Genomic DNA, 19,404 nt, shown 5'->3' with positions numbered 1-19,404 from the left:
TGTATGCTGAGAGTCCTGTGTGGTGTATGAATTCAAGCCAGTGGAAGCACGCGGAATTCCTTACTTCGATTACGGATACTCTCCGCTCACTTACACAATCGGTCGAATAAGATAACAGTAATAACGAATAAAACAAAAGAGAAACAAGAAAAAAAGGAAAAAGAAGAATATCCAAGCCATAATTGCTCTTATAACTCATTCTTCAGGACGAGCGATGATACACGGGATTTTGTCGCTAAAAGAAAAAAAGGCAGATGAAATAAAACGTTCGGATGTGCACTGCTGCTGTGCATGTGTCGACTGTGTCGCAGGTCTGACGTATACAGAGCTCTCGACATTTACGAAATCTTGTGTACCCAAAGTTGAGTTTTTGCCGATATTTTTACAACCCATACTATCCCAAGGCGACAGGCGCTTTTGGCAGAAATCCATTCGTGATCGTGATAATTGGCAGCTGAAGCGAGCAACAGAAGGATCAAGAAACACCGCTGACTATATAGTATGACTGCTGTAGTTTATTCATGCACACACAAAAAAAAAAAAATACGCGGAAACGTGAATTTGATTAGTGGACATAGTGATGATGAGTCCCACATAGTACTAACCTTCCTCCTTGTATCTGCAAACGTTGCGCTGTGAACGAAGTATGCAGGTGATAATCAGAGGTGTGTGCGCATGTGTGTCCTATAGTCCCGGACAATACGTAACAGCTGCTTAACATTCACACACTATGTTCGTAGAGCATCGGTGGTATAATGGTGGTTGTGAGGCGGGTTAAGAGGAAAATCTGGGCTGGCAATTATTCGGCTTGAACATGCCTGACGTTGACAACAGAGGGGATCCCCAACCACACGACAAATCAGTGCTCCGGTGCAAGGCAAACAACATGCTTAAAACAACAGTCTCTTCAGGAGCTTCGTAACGGACTGTTTGAGGGTAGTTGGTTTTGGGTCGTGGTGAACGTTTTGCACAGCCCGAGGGACTAGACAAGAAAGGGACGGGCGCTGATCAGGAAACACTACATGTTCTGAATCAAAACAAGTGAATGTTCACAAGAAGGCGGGTAATTGAAGTGAATAGAATGGTATGGTATGATGAACCTTATTTAATGTCCTGAAGATCAACCCTTAGGTTGACGCAGGCGGCTCTCACGTCGGGACAGTAAGGTTTAACCTTACCGCCGTATCATGGGCTTTCTGGACGGCCTGTACTTGATCGAAAAGACCTCCACTGTGTAGGACTCGCTGCCACCAGTCTCTCTCCTTGTCACAGTCTGTGAAAGTCACAGGACACTGCCAAATCATGTGATCCAGAGTAATGATGCCATTACACTTCTCGCAATTGATTGGTATCTCTCTTTCAGGATATATCTTGTTAATAAAGTTTGGACTTGGATAAGTTCTTGTTTGCAACAATCTCAGAGTCACCGCTTGAGCTCTATTGAGCTTAGCGTGTGGCACTGGGAATTCCCTTCTGTTCATGTAATAATGCCTCGTTATTTCATTATATGTTAGTAATTGGTCCCTGTTCTCCTCCTCTATATTATTAAGGTCCTGGTCGCGTAGTGCACGGATAGTAAGTCCTCGTGCAGCTGCGTTAGCCATCTCGTTTAAATTCTTCCGAGATGGATCGACAGACCCCATATGCGCAGGAAACCAGCGGATTTCAATCTCTTGGCTGTCCAACTCACCGATCAGCTGGGCAGCCCTTTTGGTTACAAAGCCATTGGTAAATTGTCTAATAGCCATCTTAGAGTCACTGTAAATCTTCGTCCACTTATTATTCCTTAAAGCCAATGCTATCGCTACTTGTTCCGCGAATGTCGTGTTTTTAGTCATGATTGTAATAGCATCCCGAGTAAGACCATCTGCATCTACTACTACTGCCGTAAAGGCTTTCTTTCCTCTGACCCACGCAGCATCTACAAATGCCGCATGTTCTCTGTCGTGTTCTATCTCTTGCAGGAGAGCTTTGGCCCTTGCCTTTCGTCTTTCCAGGTTGTGCACCGGGTGCATATTTCTGGGGAAAGGAGTCGTCTTGATTACCTCTCTTATGCTATCTTTTAGTTCTACTGTGCCTTCACCTGAAATTTTAGATTCGGTTGGGCACCATCCTACCTCTTCTAGTATTGCTCTACCTGTCCTTGTTCCAGAGAGCCTCTCTCTGTGGGCAATTTGCTGAGCTTCAATTATCTCGGCTATTGTGTTGTGGAGCCCGAGTTTCATTAATTTGTTATCCGGAATGTTAATCGGTAACCCCACTGTTGTTTTGACTAGCCTTTTAATTAATCTGTTCAACTTGTTTATCTCTGTCTGTGTCCAAGTGAGCATCCCAGCTACATATGAGAAGTGACACAAGGCGAAAGCGTGGACCAGTCTCCCAGCCCTCTGTGTCTGTTAGTGATTCTCCTTAGCAGTCTTATTACCTCCACAGTCTTGCTTGTGATGTGTCGTATTGTTCTTCCATTTGCCCCGTTTGCCTCCAGGAATAACCCTAAGACTCTAATGGATTCTACTTGCTTAATAGATTCGCCTGCCTTCGTGGTCAGTACTAACCTGGATTCTTCCTCGGGAACGTATCCCCTCGGTTTTCTACCCCTTCTTCTGTTCTTGAGTACAAGGAGTTCAGACTTATTAGCAGAGCATTTGAGTCCCATGCCTTCTAAAATAGACTCTACCTCATAAATGCTTTTCTGAAGTCTGCTTTCCGCATGTCCCATACTTCCTTCAGCGGTCCATATAGTCACATCGTCTGCATAAATGGTAAAGTGAATGCCCTCTATCCCTTTTAGTCCCTTTGCCACTTTTGACATGGCCAGGTTGAAAAGCATAGGTGACAAGACCGACCCTTGTGGCGTCCCGCTGTCACCGAGATCCATCTTCTTTGATTTAATATCCCCGAATCTAAGGTGAGCTGAACGATTGCCAAGAAAGGTTTTGACCACTTCATAGAGTTTTCTCCCCAATCCCAGTTCGGAAATCACTTCAAGTATTGCTCTATGCTTAATTCTGTCAAAAGCTTTTTCGACATCCAACCCCAAGAGAGCTCGAGTGTTTTTTGGTTTAGCTAATAGCAGTTGATGTTTGATTAACAACATGGCATCTTGTGTGGACAAGCCTGATCTGAAACCAATCAGATTGTACGGTAGGATGTCATTGTCCTCCACATATTTCGTTAACCTGTTCAATATGACATGCTCCATTGTCTTCCCTAGACATGATGTTAACGAAATTGGCCTCAGATTATCCAAGTTGAGTTGCTTGCCCGGCTTTGGTATTAAGATAGTACTGACCGTCCTCCATTCTTCGGGATATACCCCATTTTTCCATAGGTCATTGATGTATGTGGTCAGATATTTTATTGAATCGTCGTCCAAATTCTTAAGCAATCTGTTAGAGATGCCATCCGGGCCAGCTGCTGACCTACTATTCAGATCATACAGTGCCGTGCGTACCTCACTTTCGGTGAATTCCTGATCCATATATTTGCATTCTACCCCTCAGTAATCGGGATAACTCACATCCTGATCTTCTTTCCTGAGAGGCAAGTATTTAGTAGCCAATCGCTCCATTATGCTCTCTGCGCTTGCAGTCTGACTCTCCTGGTGTAGCAGTTTCGCCACTGCCGTACGTCTATTCGATTTAGTGCCTTTTTCGTTGAGCAGATGCCTGAGCAGACTCCAATAGCCTCCACGTTTTATCCTTCCGTCTACACATTTACACACCTCATCCCATTTTTGTTTCTGCAAATATCGTGCGTGTTCCTCTATATTCTTATTGAGCTGAGCAATTCGTTTTCTAAGTCTCCTGTTTAGGCGTTGTGATTTCCATCTTTGTAAAATCGATTGCTTGGCTTCGATCAAATGCGCCAATCTACTATCAATTTGTTCAACCTCTTCCTCTGTCTCTATAGCCTTAGTTGCTGCATTCAAGTCGTCCCTAAGCTGAGCCACCCACTCTTGTAGTGTGATGCGCCCCTTTCTATCTGTGTCAGCTCTGTCTTTTCTGATTTTTCTAAAGTGATCCCAGTCTATGTAAGTGAAATGCTTTACCTCCCCCCCTGTCGTTTCCACCATTATGTGTAGTATGTAATGGTCGCTTCCTAGGTCCGTACCAGAGTTGATCCAGTCTGCCCTGGGTAAGTTATAAGTGAAGGATAAGTCCGGGGTAGTGTCCCTACACGTGGAACTGCCACACCTGGTAGGAAAGGCTGGGTCCATGATAAGAGAAAGGCCTAAATCCGTGGCGAGATGCCAGATTCCTTCCCCTTTTTTTCTACTCCAGCGGTAACCCCAAGATTGGTGTGGGGCGTTGAAGTCCCCTCCTATTATGAGTGGCGCAGTTTTGGCTACCCTCATGGCCTTATTAAAAATTGCTCTGAAGCTCTGTCTCATCTCTCTGGGACTGCTATATATGTTGAGGCAGAACAAGCTTTGCGCTTTACCTCTGTGCCTTTTTAGGACCATTTCTATCAATATGTATTCAATTTCACTCGCCCCTAATTTTAGATCGTGCTCTATGTAGGGAATTTTCTTGTCAATTAGGGTGGCAATTCCTCTGCCTGGTTCTTTGCCTTTGCAGACCGAGTTGAAGCCGGACAGCCCGATCTCCTCCGCTAGAGTTTCCTGCAACATTATTAATTTCGGTCTATTTTCAACCGTTTTGATTATCTGTGCTAGTGACGCTCTTTTTTTGCTGAAATCCTCTGCAGTTCCACTGCCACAAACTAAGTCTATTTCTGTTATCCATTATTATTGTCGCTGCCCCCTGACTTGCTACCCCCTGTCACTGTTCGCTTGACTGTACCACCTACCGCTCCTGGGGGTATTCTAGCGCTTTCTGCTTCCAAGGGCATATAATCTTCGTCCTCTCCTTGGGCCTCTAGCCTTTTCAACCTTTTCTCGGCTGTTAACTTCCACTTCCATGTTTTATCCACCTTAAGGTTAACGCTGTCTACCGTGTCCTTTAGGTCCCTAATCGCATTCCTAATCTCTTCCAGAACCGAGCACATCGATTCTGCCTCCGGAATTACAGCTCTCTTTTTGGGCGCCGGTGTGTCTTCTTCCTGGCTGTTACTTCTATACACCGGCTTAGCTATTGCCACACTGCCGCTTTCAGCCTCAACCCTTTTTTCATTTCCTGAATCTGCTGCTTAAGTTCTTCATTTGCTTTCTTTAGTGATATAACCTCTCTGATCAGCTGTTCTACTCTGGCATCATTGCTTTGTTCCTGCGAGGCTAGCGCATCTGTGACTTTCACAGTACCTTTGACTTTCTCGGCCCAGGTCGCTCCTGGCTCCTTTTTCTTGTTTGTCTTCAGCTCCTGCTCCTCGAAGCGCACCTGCGCCTCCCGAGACCTGGAACGGTTTCTTCCCCTCGATGTTGAGCGCTGTCTTGATCTTGATGTGCTTCTCGAGCGTGAGCGCCTTCCGGCGCCTGGAGGGGTTTCCTTTGTCGGTTGGGCCGATTCCATCTCGGTCTCCACTTTGGAGCGTTGTCTTCTTCTTATTCTTACTACATATGGTATTTGGTACCGCTGCTTGCAAGCCCTGTCACCTGTGGGGTGATCTTCACCGCAGAACTTGCATTTGGGAGAGCAGATATGAGCCTCACCTGGGTCTTGCATACCACATCCCCTGCACTGCACAACATCAGGTGTTGGACAAACGTCTGATCTCTGTCCGATTCTTCCACATGCGTAACATACGTCAAATTCCTTCCTGTACAGATAGCACCTCACGAGGGTTGACCCATATTTGATGAAGTTGGGCACCCTGAATCCGTCGAAAAGCACAATAACCGATCCCGTAGCTTTGATACGTTGTGCAGCCAACGCCGTTGGGTTGTATTCATGCACAACCTTTTTCGTGATCACACTCTGACTGTCATTGAGGTTCACTCTTCTAATAACCCCCTTGCACGTAGAGTGGGGGGCTGTTTCATAAGCACTCACTTCATATTCTGCCTCCATGATCGTAATGGACTTGATTCTCACATACCTTTCAGCATGAGAGGAGTCCGGTGTACTAACCACCACAATATTCTGTGTGAAGTTGGGGCAGACGATGTCTTCCTTCGCTTGGTCTGCTGTAAGCCCGGCTGCCTCGACGACCGCTTCTCCAATAGCTGTGCTGACCTTGTCCAGGTTGAGGCCTCCTCGAGGCCTAACGATGATTTTCCTGTGCTCCTCCGGCAGTTGCGGCATTCTTGACGCCTTCACAATCCGGCGCTTGAGCTTGTCGGCCCCGGCAGCACCTTTGTTGGCGATCTCCTTTCCTTGTGATTCTTGGATCAAATTGGCGGCTCCACCAGCTCCCCAGGTCTTTTTCGCAGATCGCGATCTTCGGTTGGTGACCACCTGCCAACCCATTCTTTCCTCGCCGTCTTCCGTCTCCGAGGAGAGTTCGTCGTCCATGCGTATATCGGTCATGCCGGCTTGGCGGGCTCGCTAGACCTACGTGGCGTTAGGCCCAGCGTGGCGCCCACTTGCGATGCACAGAAAAGAGGCTATAGAAGTCCAAAAAATGCTGGCCCACCTTGTCCAAAGGTATCCACCGATTCGGGTTCACCTCACGAATCCGATAATGAGCTTCAATGCGTGGTCCTGCCAAAAGTGCCTGCAGAATCATTCAAAAAGACGGAGCCGATGCGGGGCACGTCCGCTTTCTTCAGCTTCTTCTTCTTGATTTTTTTCGGAGTGAATAGAAGGTGGTCGAACAATTTCGCTTGAAAATTCCTCGCCCCATTGCACATTCAATGCTCGATCCACCACGTGTCCTCGGTAGGTGGTGTCAAGCAGCGTTTGATCCGTTGATCCGTGGGGTTTACAACCTGGTAAGGACACTGGAGATACGAGAGACGTCGTAGCGGGGTGCACCAGGTTAATTTTGACCACCGATGGTACTTGCCGCGATTGCGGAGAAATATCCACGTTAGAACACATGCTCTGGCGGTGTGCCCGATCACGCTCTGTCATCGATAACAGCTCGGCCAGATGGCAGGCGGTTCTCCGCATGTAGCCCTCTTCTGGCTGACCAACTCTGGGCTGTCCAGCAGGCCCACGATGCGGACGAGAGGCTGCAGGACCTCAATAAAGTTTTGCCGTACCATACCACACATGTGGTTCCTTTTCGTGCACCTCAGTCTGAGTAAAGATCGTCTTTTTATTTTTCTAACATTCGGCCCCCGGCCGGAGTGGCAGCTGTCGCAGCCGGTATCCATCCCGCGACTTCGTGCCCCGTAGCAGCAAAACGTCATAGCCACTTCAGAGTCACCGTAGTTGGCTATTTCCTCGTCTAACCTATAGCTACGGCTAGGTGAGGCGAGACGAAGTAAAAGCTGGCTCCACCAAGACTAAAACGTGCTTCTTTTCTTTTTTTTTTTTTTTGTAAAGGTGCGACACCAGTTTCCGACAATTTGAAAAGGGTGGTGTGTCTCCTCGTCTCTTAAGTCATTACGGGTACAGCGCAGATGGACAAAGGACCGGAAAAGAAGAGACACAAAAAGCGGTTCCCTCTGAACCGACGCATCGACTGTAGTCCGTTTGTCTGTGTTGCGCGCGGAAATCGTCCGAGCAGGACGCCACAACTGCTACGTCCGGGGCGCACGGCAACCGTATAGCTCAAGGGTCTCTGTACGTCACTCCGCGGCGGGAACGACATGAAGCGGCGCAATTCGAGGCGCGTTCTCGCGTCTCCGCGGCCCTACCGGCACTCGAGATCGTGCGATCGCAGAAATCAACGTCCACCGGACAGGCGCCTTCTCGCCGCTACGGGACCTACGTGTGCGTCGTAACACGAAAGCGATCTTTCTGCGCGCGCTCTCTCTCTCTTCCTCTCTCTGAGCAATAAAAGTTTTGCTTATGAAATGCTTCTTCGAGACCTTTTTTAAGTAAATGTGTGTTTGTTTAATTTTTCAGACAGACAGACAGACAGCATGAAACGAAATCTGAAAAAGCCGAGTTCGAGAAAACATATGCATGTACCGTAGTACAGGATGTACTGTACGTACAGTAATCGTAAAACGAATCAAGAAATTCCCAAATTACCTTGATGCGTCGCGTAAGTCGCTAAGTACACCACCTTAGGCGATATATCCTATTACCTATTTCTGAGTTTTTCTCGAGTGCTATTAACTTTCGTGGGAACTTGCACCGCGAAAGAGTTGTTGCAATGCCGGCTTCGAGATCGTAAGAAACACCATCTTGGGCAGAGAAAGTATTTAGTTTGCGTATAGCAACAGTTATAACCGCATCAAACTATAGACGGGAAACATGGATGGTTCAGCCGGCGCGACTGAGTCGTTCCAAGAGCACGCATTCAAAACGCAGCAGCATGTTATTACTGCTACTGCACGATCCTAGGGAAGGACAACCTACCTGCAAAGTCTCTCGTTAGGTTGCACGCAGGCATACTTTTCTCGATCACGTGCATTTATCATATCCGTGAGGAGAGAAAATGCTTGAGCAGGATCCAGCGAGTTGAAAGCACAGGTGCACTCACTTTGCTCATGTCCGGACGGCTGCCATTAGTGCTTTGCGAGGAGTCACAGAAAGCACCTTTGAAGTGGGGGAGACAGACTGGAAAGCGCAGCACGTTCTTCATTCACACGCTGGGCGCCAGCAGACGAAGCGAACAGAAAAAAAAAAAAAACGATTTTTCCGCCTGAGGCTGAAGAAACTGGTGATTCAGAAATTTTCAGCAAGTCTGTGTGGTCATTTTCTCATTCGTCGTCATCGTCATCATCATTACTATAATTAATTCGATTACTTACCTGCAGCAGATAAATACCTCCCCCAAAATCTCCAGTTACACCTTTCATGTGTTAGCTAACTAGATCCAGTGTAAGCCATTATAGATTTCTTAATATCCTTACTCCTGTCTCCTAATGTGTATCATAGCAATATTATCGCACTGCCCCCCTCAACAGCCTTTCCCTTCCATCCCATGGCATCTATTATGTTGTGTGGCGTAATAATAGCTCGGCACCATAAAAATCTGAGTATCTACTCCAACTATCACATGACCTGCTCCAAACCCAGTTCTCACTGATAATCTCAACTAGAATATCAGCCATTAATCGTATCCTCTCTCTTATCTTTGCTGACGCCTTCCTATATCTTACCATTATGTTTCTTTTTCTTTTGGCTCTATCATTCATTGTGATTCTGATGGCTTTCTTTCAAGTTTCCTGGTTATCATTCAAGTAGCGGCCTCATATCACTGGTTAGTACTGGCAAAATGCGTTGATTATATTATGTTCTCCAGCTATCGTTAAGCTGCCATTTCTGGATTGGCAGTGTCTGCCAAATGCGTTGATGCCCATTTTTCATTGCGCTGTAAGTCACTGTAAATCTACATGTTCCACTGAATAGAAAGGGACTACTGGTCTACACTGAGGAAGGGGAAGAAAACGAGTGATGAGTGTCTATGGGAGGAAGTGCGTGTACGACAAGTCCACCATATATGTTGCGGCATCTCTAAAGCTGCGTGCCTATATACGTATACTCAAATGGCTTGTAAATCTAATCACGGCTGTGCTGTTTGTGTTAGGCCAAGAACTCGAAACGAAGTCATCAGGTAGGGGTCTGCTATCGTCGTGTGCGATCGGAGACCATCCCCATTCCGTGCTCGCGCGTATGTAGGGACAAACGCAAAACACGTGTGCAAGTGCTTCTGGCAGCTGGCAGTTTTCACAATTTCGACACCACTGCAACTTGCGAGATGTGTGTGAAGTGGAACCTGAATCTAAAGAAGCCGGATAATCGAATTTATTCTCTGGATAGAACACTCGAACCTTATCGACCGATACTCATGTAAAATAACTCGTGCATAACGAATTGCACGTTGGGCGTAGCGAACTCGAGGCGCACGCTGACAGCGTCATAAAGCCACTTGCACGCCAAAAACGCAGCGTTCATGGGACTAATGTTTAATGTTTCTTTTCTGGTACTGCTGTTTCTTTTTCTTTTTTTGTCATGCCACAGGCAAAACATACACCGCCAACTAATTATGCACTGTCTTGCTCTCAATAAATGGATTCCTTCCTCACTCATTTTATCCACATGAGACAACAAACCTGTATAAAAGAACGCAAAAAAGTTTGTATAGGTTCGTTACAGCCGACTTTCGGCACATCGAATCGCCTAATATGTCGAACAGTTTTTTGAGCGCATAAGCCTCTTTGTTATAACTCTCGGTTCGACTACACGACGCCTGGTGAAAGCGACGCAGACGAATCCAGCGAAAAATCTCGATCCTATGAAAATCTGCAGACGTGCATCTACGGCCGTGCGGCGAATACCAGACCGTCGACGCGCACGCCCTGCGTGTATGAGAACTCTCGACGACTGGGTCTGCGATCTCGCGGCGGGGGTCTCCTGCCATCTCCTGCCAGCTTTCCAGGTGCTTTGCACTCGGCGCCCGCGAGTTGGAAGGCGGCCAAAGCGAGCAAGCAGTCTGGCGGAGTCGCCCGCTGCGCGTCGACAGCGATTGGCGACACGCTGCGACGTCGTGCACCGCCCGTCCCGGCGCGGCTGAGATGTGCACCGGCCTTTGTCTGAGCGCACCTCCGACGACGACTCGGCGACCTTTCGCCGACGCAGCGGACTCTTCGGCGCAGCCCCCTCATACGTGAACTCCTTTGGAAGGGCTTCTTTCTTTTTTTTTTTTTTTTTTTTTTTTTAGTCGACGCCCGGGACCGTTTTATACTACCAATTTCTTGTCAGGCACTGCGACGGAAGCTTGTGATAGCTAGCCCATGCTTCGGTTAGCGGGGAAGGTTTAGAGAACAGGATATTGCAGAAGGCAAAAAGCTTGGAGTGTCGCCTAGCACAGCGAAGACGATGGCGCGACAAGAGCGATGGCTGCAAGAGAGACGACGCTGACGGCACGACGGCTAACAAGTCGTGGACCCGATACATTTGCATGGGTGGCGAGAAATTAAGATATTTTTTTTTTGGGGGGGGGGGTGAAGGGGAGGGGGGCGCGGGTGGCTTCTCTATTCTGCCGTGAAGACGTGCTGCTGATGATGGTGATGATAGTCACCATCAGCGTGTTTGACGCGTTACGAACAAACACATCTACAGCTGAAAGGAACAGCTTCCGCTGTAAAGTGCGTGCCAGATGCTGCTTCTGATCGGCGTACGATGTTGTTTATACTACACGCCGTGGCCGCGGTATACGTATACCACAAGCAAAACTCGGCCAACTGCACTTGGCGCATATCGCTTCCATTCGATCATCTCATGTCTCGCACGCCCGATGTCTTCTTTGTATTTCCGGTCGCTCTATGTCAGCTCTCACGCTCTAAATCTTTTTTTAACACAAAGGCCCCATATGAATGGGAGAACATGGTGCTGAGCGACGACCGTGATGACACCACTACCACGCATGGGAATCAACGAGAGCGTCTCTCTAGCAAGTGCCCGACCCTTGTGCGCATTCTTGTGCAGCGAGACCGAAATCTGGGGATGTTCGATTCTCAAGATTCGCCATTGCCTGGGACGATGGTCGTTCATGGATTTGCCTAAATTTCGTCTTCCTGACTTCAAACGGCCTTGACAGTTTGAAAATTGTTACTCTTCAGCAAGATATCGCGTTATAATTAAAGGCAAAAATTAGCAGCGATTCTGCAAGCTCACAGATTCGTCTCGTCGCCTGCGTTTAGGAAGACAGAAACTACTGCACCGAAATTTATACCTATAAAGGCAGATGAAGCATGGTAAATAAAGCCGCAGAAACCTGCGAAGCCACAAGCACGAAGGTCAGACAAATCCGTACACTCACCATCATTCCCATGGCGGCTGAACGATCGCAGCGCCAGAGTTCTCTATAGTGACTTTATTTTATTTAATTATTTGTACAGACTGCAACTCTATTGGGCTATTGCAAGAGTGGGCATGAAAAGCAGAACAATGACAAATAACACCGGCAATATGAACAATACAGACGGAATGAAAATAATAACTACCTATTCAATAGTCGCTAAAAACAAGTTTAAAGGCAGAGAACGAGTGTTACCGGGCAAGCAATTCCAATATTCAATTACACGGGGAAATAAACTGTATTTAAAGGTGACTGTACGGGCAAAATAAGGCGCGATGTTTAGGTGATAGCGACTTCCAGTATTGGATGGTTTAGCAGGGGTTAGGTAATTATCTTATGAAATCTGACGAGAGGATTTATTACTGCAATGCAGAAACTTTAGCGATACCGTGTGGCAGCGATCTCAGAGCGGTTTCAAGCCTATAGGAATGGAAGCGTTGTGGAAGGGGAGAAATCCCTATCGAACCTGCGGCATATGAGGTGAATCGCTTTCTTTTGGATCGCCTCGATTTGATTAATGTCGCATTACTTGTGCGGATTCCCGACAGGAGAAGCTTACTCTATAGTAGAGGCCGTATTAGATATTAGTAGGAAACTGGAAAAAAGGTCACGTCTATTACTAACCAAAAGCTATAGTATCTGCTTGTCACAAAGTTAACTAAGACTCTATCAAGGGCAGTTAGTACAAACGCGCTGGTAGTTGCACTCGGTAGTTCGGTACGTGAAGGAAGTGGTGCACTACCAAGTGAGCTTATGGACCGTAGATAGTAATGACACCGGTGTCGTGGCATTTGCTTCCCGATTAGGTGAGTGGGGAATGTTTTGTTTGCCGTTGCCAAGAAATAATTAGGTCGCTTCCGTGCTAAAGATGTATCAGAACACGTATGCCAAAAAAAACAAAAAAGAAACGAATAACTTATTGACACATAGCTTAGTGATATTTACAACACAATAAAATAATGCCACCAAATGGCCATAACAGGAACAATAGGATGCGTGTAATAAAATTCACTATACAGAGAGGAACAAACGAAAAAGGGGAGTGACGCATCACACAAAACAGTGATTGGGATATAGGTTTCTAAAAACGACCTGATAAGTATACAGGGTGTTTCTTTTTTTTCTTCTTCTTCTTTAGCTCCACCAAATTTCTTTAAACATTGCTTACCGCAGACAGCACAATTCTAATCCTTGATCTCGATTGCTCGACAAGGCGGCCATTGCTTCTACGAGAAATCGAAATGTTCAATTGAGTAATTAACTTATTTAACCTAATTAACTTTTAATTAATTACGTTACGCCACATACTTCAATCTACGAATTATAGCCGCTGCATTCGCAAGGCGTATCCACTTGGAACGAATTCTCCGAAGAGCACCAGCTCCGTGATACTAATTTTCAGTGTCCGACGAAATTCATTGGCGTTCCAGTTACTTTTTTAGAACAAACCGCTGTTTTATGCATTGAAGCACGGAAGCAACCGGAACACCACTGCATTGCGACGGACACATTGAAAATAATATCCCAGAACTGGTACTGTCCAGAAAATTCGTTTCAACTGGACACGCCGTGCGAACTCAGTGGCTATAATTCGTAGATTGAAATATGTGGTGTAAAGTGGTTAAGAAGTTAATTATATTAATTACGTTAATTAACAGCTTGAAAGTAATGGCCGGTTCATCGAGTAATTTAGAGCAAGGGTTGGAATTGTGCTATCTGTCATAGGCAAGCGTTAAAAAATTTGGCGCAGCTTAAAAAGAAAACTGTATATAGCCATAACCTTTAGGAACACCGGTTGTATCTGTGAAACGTAAAATCTGCACGCAGCGTATAATTATTGATTCAACAAGATGATGGAAACTATAGTTTATCTAAACATCGCATAAAGTCCGCCACTACACGGCATAACAGACCACAGGTGAGACGAGGCGGTATCTTTTATTAACTGGTCTGTGAAACCTAGCAACCGCTTAGTAAAGGCAGTATCTACTAAGTCTCATTCTTTTTCTCCCCGCTCTTCTTTCCGTCTTCCCTTCTTTCTTCTTTCCCTTCCCCTAGTGCAGGGTAGCAAACCGGAGGTTTTAATTCTGGTTAGCCTCCCTGCCTTTCTCTCATGTTTATCTCTCTCTCTCTCTCTACTAAGTCTGAATTATCAAAGGTATATATTGTAAAGAGGTAATATTGGATGATAAATGTAGTAACTATACCCGTAACTACATTTTCACTACCTTTATTTCCTATCTAATAGTGTATGGTTAAAGCTCCACCATCATCTGCTGCTTTCCGCCAGTTCACCTGAGCTCACAGAAGCATACAACCGCTTCAGATTAAAACAACACAAACAAAACAATCCAGGGACAACAGCACTTTATCCTGCCAGCTCACAGAAAGCATATTCATTTACGTAACACGTGTCCTTATTTTTTTTTTCTCTCTGAGCAGTTTTATAGCACCGAGCCAAATGGTAGATAGTGCAATTCCAGCACCACCAATAGATTATATCAAGAAGCGGACATCACCTGCACGACAAATCGTTTTATTCAGTCCGATAATTACCATAATCTTACAAAATAACTTTTAAACATGATTAACTCTTGGGCAAGTCTTGCAAATGCTGGAAAGAAACTTCGAAGCAATGAACCCAAATCTAGCTGGGAGAAATTCCAGTGATGTAACCAGTTTCGATATATCCGCTATGTTAGTTCCCAAAGCGCTACAGAAAGCGTTGGCGTACCAATTATTGCATATATATATTGTAAAACTAACTTGGAACGCCCCCGTAAGACATTCTGGGTACGGATATTGCGTCCGCGTGGCGGACGCCCGTTCGACAGACAAATAAGGAAAAAACGCTTTTCAGAAAGAGAGAATACTTTATTTACAGAAACGACCGTAGGGCTCAAGTCCACTAGATGTGGCGTCTTTAAAGAGCCATCTGTCTAGTCCAGCGGCTCGTGAAAAAGCCATTATAGCCTGCACGGCTGCTGCGCCATAAAAATCCCAAATCATCATTAAAAAAAAAAAAGTTAGAACTGCTTTCGTCTAATAACGGCTGCGCTCTTTGCGTGAGACCAAGGACCCAAAGCAAACTCACCAGATAGCGGTCTCTTATCGACGAGTGCGATCTAAGAGACCAGCCTCTGCCGTTCTAGCGCGTACACGCAGAACAAATGCAAAACACGCGTGAAAGCGCTTCTAATGCTTGTTGAGGAAAGCTTTGCGACTGCATACCTATGCAGGTCCATGGTGGCGGCGGATGCGTTAAACTTTCCGTCTAAGTGCACGACATTATTGGCCGACCACTCATGATATATCTATCGTGACGCAATGACCAAGGCGGCATTCGCGCAGAGCTAGCCAAGGCGACGATTAGGCTTTTCCTACGAGATACATAAAAGAGGACTCGTGATTGTGTGGCTCGAACCTATGTAATGCTGAGCACGAGTGGGCGCTCTCACCCGGCGGTGGCGTCCGCATATCGTACAGAGGCAAGCTGCCAAAAGAGTCGCGTGGTGAGCCGAAGACGATCGAAAAGGACTCGGCCACGGCCGGCTGACCGCGGCGTGGGGCACCGTTTTGAAGCCTCGTGCTCTGCCGTGTGCCATGCCGTGCCACGCTGAATTGAAACGTAAACAAAGAGACCCATACATATAGGATGCGCATTTACATTATTGCATTCGCCGGTATGTGTGACACGGATCATTCACAGACGCTTACACATAGTTTCGGGGTGAAGTGCACTCGCTGCCCGATCACGCTCCGATAGCGCGTTGCGATATCTAAGTAAATTAGGTGTGCTTACTCTGTCTTTTCCCCCGCGCGTCCCATGATGGTGTACACATAACCATTTCCACGTCACTAACACCACAGAAAAATTAAGCCCTGCCGTATTACAAAGATCTCCTCCCAGCTTTATAAAAATAAAGAAAACAGAGAAGAAAAGAGAGAAGACGTTATCCAGTTAACCGTTCGGCGCTCCCACCTTGTAAATAGGGAGCCGCCTGTGATCACCCGATTAGATCCTCTGCCGGCGCCATTTCATACAATGTATTCGGTGTGCATATACTGTTCCCTCCCGTAAACGGAGCCGCGCGCAAGCACGCAGAGCCTATATAGCTGGCGCTCCCACAAGGCTCTTCTTTGATGTCCTGAAATATATCACACAACGGAGATCGATAGCACGCCCGTCAAAATGTCAAAGCGTCAACTTTCTGGAAGCCATTTGTGCCGTGTAGCTAGTAATAAATGGAGCATCGCGTCGCCCGTTGTGAAAGGTCGATGGAGCAATCTTGTGTGCATCTCCTGCGACGATGGCCTTGCGGCGTGCCGCGGTATACCGTATGTACGCCGTCTCACAGCTACGGCCGTATAGCATTGCGCCCAATTGTCCTTGCAATGCCCATGTCACGAGCAGTGTCCTGAACCTACTTCTTTTTGGCTCCCATAGACTATGATTCCTTTTTGACCTGTCTTCAACGTTATTCAGACTCTTTAACATCATATGTACACTTTTTAAGGTGCGATTTTGCTCCACGACGATAATCGTCATTGTTCCTTTGCAGGGTGTCGAATCGAATCCGAACTGAAACGAAAACCGGAACTGAACCGCCTTTAGTTCCCCCCCCCCCCTTTTTTTTTTCTCGCCGTTTTAGAACAAAACTCGTAGCGGTACTTATTGGGGGGAACCGCTACGAACGGGTTCGACAATTGGTTTAGAAGTCGATAGTTCGACGGAATACCTCTAGCAAGGCGGATATTGTCACGTTGTCTTGAAGGTCAAGAAGGAGACACTGACTGTCAAAGGCCTGACTGAAAGTGTTAGCGCTTTATTGGGCTATCTTGTGCGTAGAAAAACAAGTAACACTAAGAACACTACGAAAGGACGCGCACGATCATCGATCGTCGAAATCTGATCCACGGATCAAACGCATTGACTATTTATACATTACTTGTCTTATATTCCAGCCTAATCGCTGGCGCTCGCTTGGTTCTAGAATACACGACACTGTTCGCGTCAAGCATGAAATGTGATTGAGATGAGGTAGAACGGCGACAACATTCGAGAATAAGAGGCATTGAGAGAAAAGCAGGGTAATATCATCAGCAATGTCGAAGATATAGTAAAAGAAGCGGAAGACTTCTATTCTGACCTGTACAGTACCCAGAGCGGTCAGGATACCTCCATTAGAAACAGTAATGAAGAGGACACAGAAACTCCTCCTACAATAGCGATGAGATCAGAAGAGCCTTGCAAGACATGAAACGAGGGGGAGCGGCAGAAGAGGATGGAATAACAGTATATTTAATCAAAGATGGAGGAGACATAATGCTTGGAAAACTTGCGGCTCTATATACGAAGTCTCTATCGACTGCAAGGGTCCCACAAAACTGGAAGAATCCAAACATTATGCTAATCCACAAAAAGGGAGACGTTAAAGAATTGAAAAATATAGGACCATTAGCTTACTCCCAGTATTATATAAAATATTTAGCAAAATAATCTCCAATAGAATAAGGGCAACACTGGACTTTAATCAACCAAGGGAACAGGCTGGCTTCAGGAAAGGTTACTCTACGATGGATCACATCCATGTCATTAACCAACTTATCGAGAAATCGGCAGAGTACAATAAGCCTCTTTATATGGCTTTCATAGATTACCAAAAAGCATTTGATTCAGGAGAGATACCAGCAGTCATAGAGGCATTGCGTAATCAAGGAGTACAGACCGCTTACATAAATACCGTGGAAAATATCTACAGAGGTTCCACAGCTACTTTAATTCTACACAAGAAAAGCGGGAAGATACCTATAAAGAAAGGGGCCAGACAGGAATACACAATTTCTCCGATGCTATTCACTGTGTGCTTGGAAGAAATATTCAAGCTATTAAACTGGGAAGGCTTAGGAGTAAGGATTGACGGAGAATATCTCAGCAACCTTCGGTTTGCCGATGACACTGTTCTATTCAGCAACAATGCAGACGAGTTACAACAAATGATTGAGGACCTTAACAGAGAAAGTGTAAGAGTGGGGTTGACGATTAATATGCAGAAGACAAAGATAATGATGAATAGCCGGGCAAGGGAACAATAGTTCAAGTTCGCCGGTCAGCTTCTAGAGTCTGTGAAGGAGTACGTTTACGTAGGTCAATTAATCACAGGGAACCCGGATCATGAGAAGGAAATTCATAGAAGAATAAAAATGGCTCAGATCTCATACGGCAGACATTGTCAGCTCCTGACTGGAAGCTTACCATTATCATTGAAAAGGAAGGTGTACAATCAGTGCATTTTACCATTGCTGACATATGGGGCAGAGACTTGGACACTGACAAAGAAGCTTGAGAACAAATTAAGGACCGCGCAATGAGCGATGGAACGAAGTTTGCTAGGCATAACTTTAAGAGACAGAAAGACAGCGGTTTGGATCAGAGAGCAAACGGGTATAGACGATATTCTAATTGACATCAAGAGAATAAAATAGAGCTAGGCAGGTCATGTAATGTGGTGGTTAAATAACCTCTGGACCATTAGGGTTACAGAATGGGTACCAAGAGAAGGGAAACGCAGTCGAGGACGGCAGGAGACTAGGTGGAGCGATGAAATTGCGAAATTCGTGGGCGCTAGCTGGAATCGGTTGGCGCAGGACAGGGGTAATTGGAGATCGCAGGGAAAGGCCTTCGTCCTGCAGTGCACATAAAACATGATGATGATGATGATGATGATGATGATGATGATGTTTTGACGACTGTTGGTTTCAGAAGACCCAGTGGGCCCTTGGCCAAGGCACGTCAGAGGAGAAACGCTGGACAAAGCCTCACAGCCTGCCGTAGCCGGCAGGCGATTTCCACGCTATATATATAGGCAAAACTCGAATAACTTCGAAAAAGAAAACTGCAACTGAGTTCTCACACTCATGTCGTTAATCCTCGTGCAGTAAAGACTGCCACTTATGCGATTAAAAATGCGGGTGCTTTACGCATGCTTGTACACCTTGCGAAAGGACCAGAACCTTTTTTTTTTTACTTTCTGTTCTGACCATTTCTGGCCTCCCCCCAAAATATGTCATTATTTGGTTAACCAATGAAATATTTACACGGCAACTGCACTGGGTGAATGTCGTGCAATATGCTTTATCTTTTCAAGAGCTAAATAGTGTACTTTATAAAGTACGCTGAGCCTTTCCTTATGGGAGCAAAAGTCGATGCATATCCTATAAAGTTTGTTAAATTTCGGAATTTATTACATGAAAATGTTTATAACTTCGAGCCCCACCAAATTTTACGGGAGGGTCAGTTAGCTTTCTTGTACAAAAAAAAAAAAAAAAATATAGAATTTTAGTGGTAAATATGTTTTTTAATGTTGATGTATTTTACCGTTAAAGTTTGCATATATGGCATATCACTTAGGCAGAAAACCAGGAAAGGGGTTTTATATTGCTTTTTGATCAGACGCACGCAGTACTAATAAGTTTATATTATAAAGATGAAGACTTTATATTTTGTATGAATGTATGCATAAAAGACAAAAAACATTCAGCATTTAATTCAGTGGAGATTTAGATATACAACTCTACTAT

The sequence above is a fragment of the Dermacentor andersoni genome, chromosome 2, assembly GCF_023375885.2.
Source record: "Dermacentor andersoni chromosome 2, qqDerAnde1_hic_scaffold, whole genome shotgun sequence".
NCBI classification, from domain to species: domain Eukaryota; kingdom Metazoa; phylum Arthropoda; class Arachnida; order Ixodida; family Ixodidae; genus Dermacentor; species Dermacentor andersoni.
This window is presented reverse-complemented; position numbering follows the sequence as displayed.